We start from the raw sequence: 8,581 nt of genomic DNA, 5'->3' as shown, positions 1-8,581 counted from the left end.
CTTGCAAGTGTAAAAGCACATCTGTATTTTGGGATAAAAAGTTTGTGCAGATATGGAGCCAGAGAATCAAAATGGAGAGGTGGAAAATGAACATACCAAGGGCAGAATTTCCTTATAGTGGCCTGGCTTAAGAACATAAAAGCCTGTTCTCACAGTCGTTGACCAGATTCCTTTGTTCTTCTCCAGACTAGCTTGTTGGGCTAGAAACTTTCCTATCCAAGTCATGTATTTCCTACAATAAACGATGTCATTATTGTCTTCCTATGTAAGCATCTCTCTGTGTGCGATTGCCCCAAGTAAGGTTGTTATGTACTGAGTTGAATAGGATCCAAAATGCAGCAGTCTGATTGGTCCTAAAACAATAGGATCCAAAATGCAGCAGTCGGATTGGTCCTAGAACAATAGGATCCAAAATGCAGCAGTCTGATTGGTCCTAGAACAATAGGATTCAGAATGCAGCGGTCTGATTGGTCCTAGAACAATGCAGCAGTATGATTGGTCCGCAGGAACCACCCAATCCAGCTCCAGATGGAAGTGAATCCACAACCTGATTGGCCTACAGGAGAATCCCGGAATTAGCTAATCACGTGCAGCCCATTATGTAAATAATGTATATAAAGCAGATATTGTGGGGGAACTTCCATTCCTCCTCACCATTATGAGCTGAATAAAGAGCATGAAATCCACTCTAGACTCCGAGTATATTTCAAAGGTTGACGTCTTCAAATATCTCAAGGGGCTGTCACAGGGAAGAGGGGACAAGCTTATTTTTCCTGCTCTAGAAATTAGGACCCAAACGAAGGGATTCAAGTTAGAAGAAAGGAGAGTCTGACTAAACATCAGGAAGAACTTTCTGACAGGAACAGCAGTTCAACAGTGGAACGGTCTCCCTCGGGAGGTGATGGACTCTCCTTCCTTGGAGGTTGTTAAGCAGAGGTTTGGTGGCCACCTGTCATGGATACTGTAGCTGAGATTCTTGCATTGCAGGGGGTGGGACTAGATGACCCGTGGGGTCCCTTTCCAACTCTACGATTCTATCATTCCATGAGGCAGTCTCCTGCAGAATACATAGGAACCACCTTACATCAAGCTGCCTTTTATCAAGTCAAACCATTGGTCCATCTAGCTCTGTGATGTCTGGCAGCAGTTTTCCAGTTCTGTCTCGGCCCTCCCTGGAGATTGTTGGGAGTTGATTGGTTGGGGATATAAGAGGAAAGGTGATTTTTCAGCAGCACAGTACTCAGCTTACCTGTACTGTGTTGTAGTAGATGATCCTTGAGGTCCCTTCCAACTCTCTGATCCTATGATTCTTTAACCAAGGTTCACCATACCATAGCTGTCAACCGTCCCTTATTTGGCAGGAAAGTCCCTTATCCCAGAGCCGTGTCCCGCTGCTGTCCCTTACTGATGATGTCCCTTAAATTTCCCGGGTTTCAAAGGAAGCAGCTCCTCTCCCTCCCTCCCTGCCAGCCAGGGAGGAGGGAGGCTCCAACTGTGTTGCTTGGCTGCGTTGCTCACCCAATAAGAAGTCTAAGAACGACTGGGGGGTGGAGCTTGCATGCCTTGTGCTGATCAAATTGGCCGTGTTGCCTGGGGACTCGCCTTTGCTCAGCGCTTCCCAGCAGAGAGGTGACGGTGGTTTTCCTTGCTGCATCCCCTTTGCCGGGTTGCTGCGCTGTGGGAACCACCACTTGAGGCTTCGTTTGGCTGCTGGTTGACTAAAATCCCTTATTTTGGCTGCTGATCCCTTATTTTCGAGGCTGCTGGTCCCTTATTTTCAAATCTGTAAGTTGACAGCTATGCACCATACCGTCCAACACTCCTCAGAAAAACTGGGACACTTGGAGGATGTGGGTTCACTCGTTCCAAGCTGAAGCCCTTGGAAGAGAATACGACCTCATCAGGCTCAAGGACGCCAGTATCACAATATTCAACTGGAAACATCTTGCAGAACTAAGGTGTGCCCCCAAAATACGTATCTCAAGTGTGAAAACCCTGCACCTCCAGCGCTTACTCACTCTGCACAATTGTAAATAAACACTGTAAGCCTTTCGTTCTCTTTCTTCCAAATGAAAGCTACTCTGTAAACTTACGGCTGCTCAGCGGTAGGGAATAGCTGTGAAATGTTGTTGTTGTTGTTTAATGCAATCTTAATGCCTGACACGTTGATTCTTGCCCGGAGGTTTCAAGAAGAGGGTCTCGTTAAAAATGTAAAAGAATAAATACTGCTCCGTCAGAATGGCTAATTGTGTTCCAGCTGATTTATCTTCATTCAAGCAATCTGTGGATGGGGTGGGGAGGTGACGAAGCAGCTGCCTTAGATCTCCAGGGGGTGGGGGAAAATGACAATTAGCAGAAGATGCTCCTCTCTGGGGAAATGGAACCCATGATATCTAGTACTGAAAGTTCTGATGCAAGCCAAGGAACCAATCAGGGTGGAGTGGGTGGGGCTTAATGACGCCCCACCTACAACCCCCACGTGGCTTTGAACTAAGGTGCCGCTGGCGCAGGACCCGAAAAGAGGACAGCATTTGCATAAAATTTGCATACATTAATGTATGTCTGTAGCTGCAACTTGAGAAATAATTTTGGTGATTTAAGCAGAAATGCATTGCATCTCACCACAGTAAGGAAGATCTTGAGCCAATGAGTTGTGCTCTTGTTCAGTTTGGTACCCAGCTTATGACAGGCAACTTCAGAGCACCTCCTGCTCTCCTTCTTAGAGATATTTTCCGCTTTAAACTTGGGACAAAGCTTCAGATTGAGACAGAGAAAATCATCCCCTCCTCTCCTCTCCAATAACAGACAGCAGCCAAGGTCCCATTGATTATCTCCAGCTGCCAACACGGAGAAAGACAGCAACGGAGAGAAAATAAAATGCTGAAGAACAGCGAAGTACAGAAACCTGCAGAGAGGAGCAATTCAAAGGCAGCCTTTTGAATTATGGGATGAGCACGCCCGGTGTCAGCTCCCAGCATGCTCCACAGCTGCTGTGGCCGACAAACACCTAAGGTGTTGTTACGTTCTGAGCCCCAGGTCTTTCGCGCTGGCCTCAAACGTTCTGCCTCTTTTTTAAAAAAAAAAATTCTTTTTTCTTTGCTTTCAGGACTCCTGGGTGCCCTGCAACATGCAACCACTTGCCTGCCCCATCGTTCAGCCCAGAAGCTGAGATCCAGCTCCAAGGGCCTTCTGGCAGTTCCCTCCCTGCGAGAAGCGAGGTTGCAGGAAACGAGGCAGAGGGCCTTCTCGGTAGTGGCACCTGCCCTGTGGAACGCCCTCCCATCAGATGTCAAGGAAATAAAGAACTATCTGACCTTTAGAAGACATCTGAAGGCAGCCCTGTTTGGGGAAGCTTTTAATGTCTGATGTTTTATTGTATTTTTAAAATTTTGTTGAAAGCCACCCAGTGTGACTGGGGAGATTTCACTGTGTTTTTTTTCCAGTTTTTCAAATTTATTTATACTCTTCAAGTTTATACATTTCACTAGTTTTATACATTTCACTAGTTTTAATGTTTCAAAATCCGACATCCTTCCCCCTCTTTCTGCGGTTCCTTAAATTTATTTTTAATATCCTCTGCATATCCAAATTAACTTAATTTTCTCGTTTAGTTTAAATATATACTCTTATATATATATTAGTTTAAATATATACTCTTATAAAACTGCAGGTTATTACAATAATCCTGCCATGGATCTGATCTGTTTACAATCTAGCTGTAAATATTCAATAAACCCTTTCCACTCCTGTATAAAAATTTTGTTAACTTGATTTCTTATTCTTCCGGTATGTTTTGCAATTTCTGCATATTCCATAAGTTTTTGTATCCATTCTTCCTTTGCTGGGACTTCTGCTTCTTTCCATTTGGGGGCGAGTAACATTCTTGCCATTGTAGTCGCATAGATGAATAAGTTTCTATACATTTTAGGTAGTTCTGTCCCTATAATACCCCCCTTTCCCCCCCTCTTTTAGGACTTTTGCAGTTTTGGAGCTGAAGTAAGAAACAGAATGTCTGCTTCATCTTGGAGGTGTGTATTACAGGACCCCCAAGCCTGCAATGGAGACTTGAATCTGGAGAACATTGCAGACACAGGAATGGTAGCATATTGAGACAGACATGGTGAGAGCGCAGTGGCAAGAGCCAATCCAGTTGCCCCATCATCTTGTCCTCATTATCAGGGCTTTCATGAAATCATAGAATTGTAGAGTTCGAAGGGACCAGAAGGATCATCTAATCCAATTTCCGGCAGTGCAGGAATCTTTTGCACAACGTGGGGTTCGAACCCACAACCTTGAGATTTAGAGTCTTGTGCTCTGCCACTAAGCTACTTCACCTTTGCTTGGAACCCATAGCTTCTTCTTCTTTGGCGATCCCTCGTAGCTGAGTAAGATTGTCTTCCATAAACACGGTTTTAACAGTGTGTCCATTAGTGACTGTGGAGGACAATTCTGGATCCACACGTCCTTCCACAGTGGAGACACTGGTTTCCAGGTGGGAGTTGATCACGGTGTGCATTTGCCAAGTGTGCCTTCTTCTTAGCACATTTCTCCCTTGTGTCCCGAGTTTGCGTTGTCTTCAAAGCCCATGACATCTTTGGTAAAGGCTGTTCTCCAGCTGGAGCGCTCGCAGGCCAGTGTTTCCCAATTGTTGGTGCTTATACTACATTTTTTAAGATTTGCCTTGAGAAAGCCTTTAAACCTCTTTTGTTGACCACCAGCATTACGCTTTCCATTTTCAAGTTCAGAATAGAGAAGTTGCTTTGGAAGATGATAATTAAGGAATCCGCACAACATGACCAGTCCAAATAAGTTGATGCTGAAGAATCATTGCTTCAACACTGGTGAACTTTGCTTCTTCCAGTACACTGGTATTAGTTCGCCTGTCCTCCCAAGTGATGTGTAAAAATTTTTGGAGACACCAAGTACTGGCGCTCCTAATCCATACATATCCCAGAATGGCATGAAGGGATAAGGTTATGGAATTTCAACGTTAGCAACGCACCACCTAGTGACTCAGTGGGGAACTGCAGTAATCTGCTGGTCCATGTTTAGCTTTTCACAACACAATATCTACTCTGTGTAAACATCTGAAATCATCATCATCATCATCGTCATCATCATCATGTTTATACCCCACCCATCTGGCTGGGTTTCCCCAGCCACTCAGGACAGCTTCCAGCAAAATACAAAAAATAATAAAATGTCAAATATTAAAAGCTTCCCTAAACAGGGCTACCTTCAGATGTCTTCTAATAGTCAGATAGTTGTTTATTGCCTTGGCATCTGGTGGGAGGGCGGGCACCACTACCGAGAAGGTCCTTTGCCTGGTTCCCTGTAACCTCAATTTTCGCAGTGAGGGAACCTCCAGAAGGCCCTCGGCGCTAGATCTCAGTGTCCGGGCTGAACGATGGGGGTGGAGACACTACTTCAGGTATACAGGACCGAGGCCGTTTAAGGCTTTAAAGGTCAGCACCAACACTTTGAATTGTGCTCGGAAACGTACTGGGAGCCAATGCAGATCTCTCAGGACCGGTGTTGTGTGATCCTGGCGGCCACTCCCAGTCACCAGTCTAGCTGCCGCATTCTGGATTAATTGCAGTTTCCGGGTCACCGTCAAAGGTAGCCCCATGTAGAGCACATTGCAGTAGTCCAAGTGGGAGATAACCAGAGCATGCACCACTCTGGCAAGACAGTCCACGGGCAGGTAGGGTCTCAGCCACGTACCAGATGGAGCTGGGAGACAGCTGCCCTGGACATAGAATTGACCTCTGCCTCCATGGACAGCTGTGAGTCCAAAATGACCCCCAGGCTGCACACTTGATCCTTCAGGGGCACAGTTACCCCATTCAGGACCAGGTCCTCCACACCCGCACACCCCCTGTCCCCCTGAAAACAGTACTTCTGTCTTGTCAGGATTCAACCTCAATCTGTTAGCCGACACCCATCCTCCAGTCGCCTCCAGACACTCACACAGGACCTTCTCCACCTTCGCTGGTTCTGATTTGAAAGAGGGGTAGAGCTGGGTATCATCCGCATATTGATGAACACCCAGCCCAAACCCCCTGATGATCTCTCCCAGTGGCTGCATGTAGATGTTAAAAAGCATGGGGAGAGGACAGAACCCTGAGGCACCCCACAAGTGAGAGCCCGGGGGTCTGAACATTCATCCCCCAAAACAACAACATAACAGCAATTAAAAGCCTCTGGAAGGGGGCATGTGTCTTACTTTGTATAAGATATTTGAAGCCCTATTTACCATAGCTTGTGAATTGCTTTCAGGTTCAATCTTTTCAACAGCAGTCCCTTTGGGTGCTGGTTAGATAATCGCAGGCAGACTATATTATCATATGATTACATTTCTTTTCTTTTAATGAAGCAACAGCTCTTGTGTGTGTGTGTGTTTTATTTAAAAGTAATTTTTACTCTGCGACTGCTGTTCATCCTTGGTGCACCTCAGTAAAGCAGGATTTGGTTTCGCTGGGGTATCACTTGGGAGCGGAGCTAATTTATTTCATGACACAATGCAAGGAGCAATTTCATATGACAGGCCTTTTCTGACCACTCAAAAGAATTTCCATAATTACACTTAGCCTTTTGTACAACATTTTCAAAAAAGGAAACGAAATAGAAGAACCCTGATCCTAAAATATATAATTGCTCTAATTTCCCATTCAATAAAAGTGCAGTAAAAGGGAAGGAAAATCTTTTGTTTCCTGCAATTATTCTGTTTGCTTGGCTTTAATTATCTGAATTTGAATCGCTGAGTATCAGTTGAATAGCAGTTGGCTTCCCCCCAATCTTCTTCTTCTTCTTCTTCTCCTCCTCCTCCTCCTCCTCCTCCTCCTCCTCCTCCTCCTCCTCCTCCTCCTCCTCCTCCTTCTGTTTCTCTCAGCTTTAATGCAGATTTTCAAGGTCAGTGAGATGAACCATCTGTTAACTTACATCTACAGAAATGATGAAGGAAGGCAGAAAGCCACCAAGAATGATCCCTTCTTACAGGAAATGTTCCACTCAACTATGGGGCATTGTAGGAGTCAGAAGGAATCTTTGATGCCATCCATTCTCCCCCACATTGTGCTCAGTGCAGAGAGCTGAGAAGGACAGCATCCCTGACAGGGGAGGGCCATAGCTCAGTGGTAGAGCACCACGGGTTCGAATCCTGGCATCTCCTGGTACGACTGGGAGAAACTCCTTTCTGGAGCCATGAAGTGATGCTGTAAGTCAATGTAGACAGTGTACTGAGACAGATGGACCGATTGTCTGACAAGGTATAAGACAGCTGCAGACAACAAAGATCAGCTGGATAGCTTATTCCAAGAGTAACAATGCAGGCAGAAAGTCAACACAGAAATCCCCATGTTTCCAGGGCAACCACAGACCTTGATCCTGAGGGAACCTACATATTTCCCTCTCTGGTGCTACTAACTTTTGAGGGAAGAGTACTATCAGTGTTTCTCAAATGTAGGTCTCCAGCTGTTGTTGGACTACAGCTCCCAGAATCCCTGGCCACTGCCCCTGCTAGCTAGGGATGATGGGATTTGTAGTCTTAAGAACAGCAGGGGAGCCAAGTTTGAGAAACACTGATGACTGGTGAAAAACACTGCAGGAGGACAGGAGTAAACACCACAGAGGAGATACATGACCTTGTACCACATATGTTCACCCTGTGCATGAAACCCTAGTCCGAATGAGTCCCAGGTTTAAGAATCCATCAAACACATTTCAAAGACTACAGATCCCATGCTGCAGCGCAGCCTCGCTCAAATATTCTTTGTCAATAAAGGAGCATGCAAAACCGGCAGCCACACAACGCCAAAGTTTTTGGTGCTTCATCGCTCCCCATCTCCCTCCCGGAAAACTGCAGAGACTCCACTCCTGGGAGGTCAGGCGCATGACAGCAGCCCTTCCCACTGGCTGCTACCAACACCGCTGGTCTCCTCCTTAAACACTACAAAGTCCATGTTGCAGGGCAAAGGCGATCAGATGCGAGTACTCAGCAAATTGGCACGTGCAATCACGGTTCAGTTTCCCCTCGTTCTGAACCACCCCCCAATCTTTCCAGCGGCACGAATGTCAATGTACGGAAATTCACCTGCGAAAAAAATGCTCTTGAGCCGCTAATGAGCGTTCTGCATTTCTTCCCCTGATTTCCAATTAACAGAACGAGGAATAGAAGCGCAAGGGGGAAGGGGTCCTTTAGCCACACGTCATAAGAGCCTGCCCTTGGCTTTAATGGAAATATAATTGCCACTTTGGATCACGGCGTCTCTGCTTATTGCCCACCCAAAACCAGCCTTGCAGCCACTGAATCATCCACGGATCTCTGGGTACCTTTCACTTCTCCAGGGAAACGGCGTTTTTCCCCTGCTAATCAAGGGACTTTGCCTACACAGCACCGCAGGCAGAGCGAGCGGAGCAGGGGGAAAGGCCTTCAGGAACACTTGAGGGAATTGCACTTTTAATGAACATTTCCCACACAATCCTTTTTCCAAAAAAACAACAAGCCAGCCCCAATTCTCTCTCTTCCATTTCACAAATTGCCAGAGCGGCCTCTTCTACCCCAAGAGCTCTCAAGCGCCCC

This window comes from Podarcis filfolensis (genome assembly GCF_964270895.1).
Source record: "Podarcis filfolensis genome assembly, chromosome: 12".
NCBI lineage: Eukaryota > Metazoa > Chordata > Lepidosauria > Squamata > Lacertidae > Podarcis > Podarcis filfolensis.
This window is presented reverse-complemented; position numbering follows the sequence as displayed.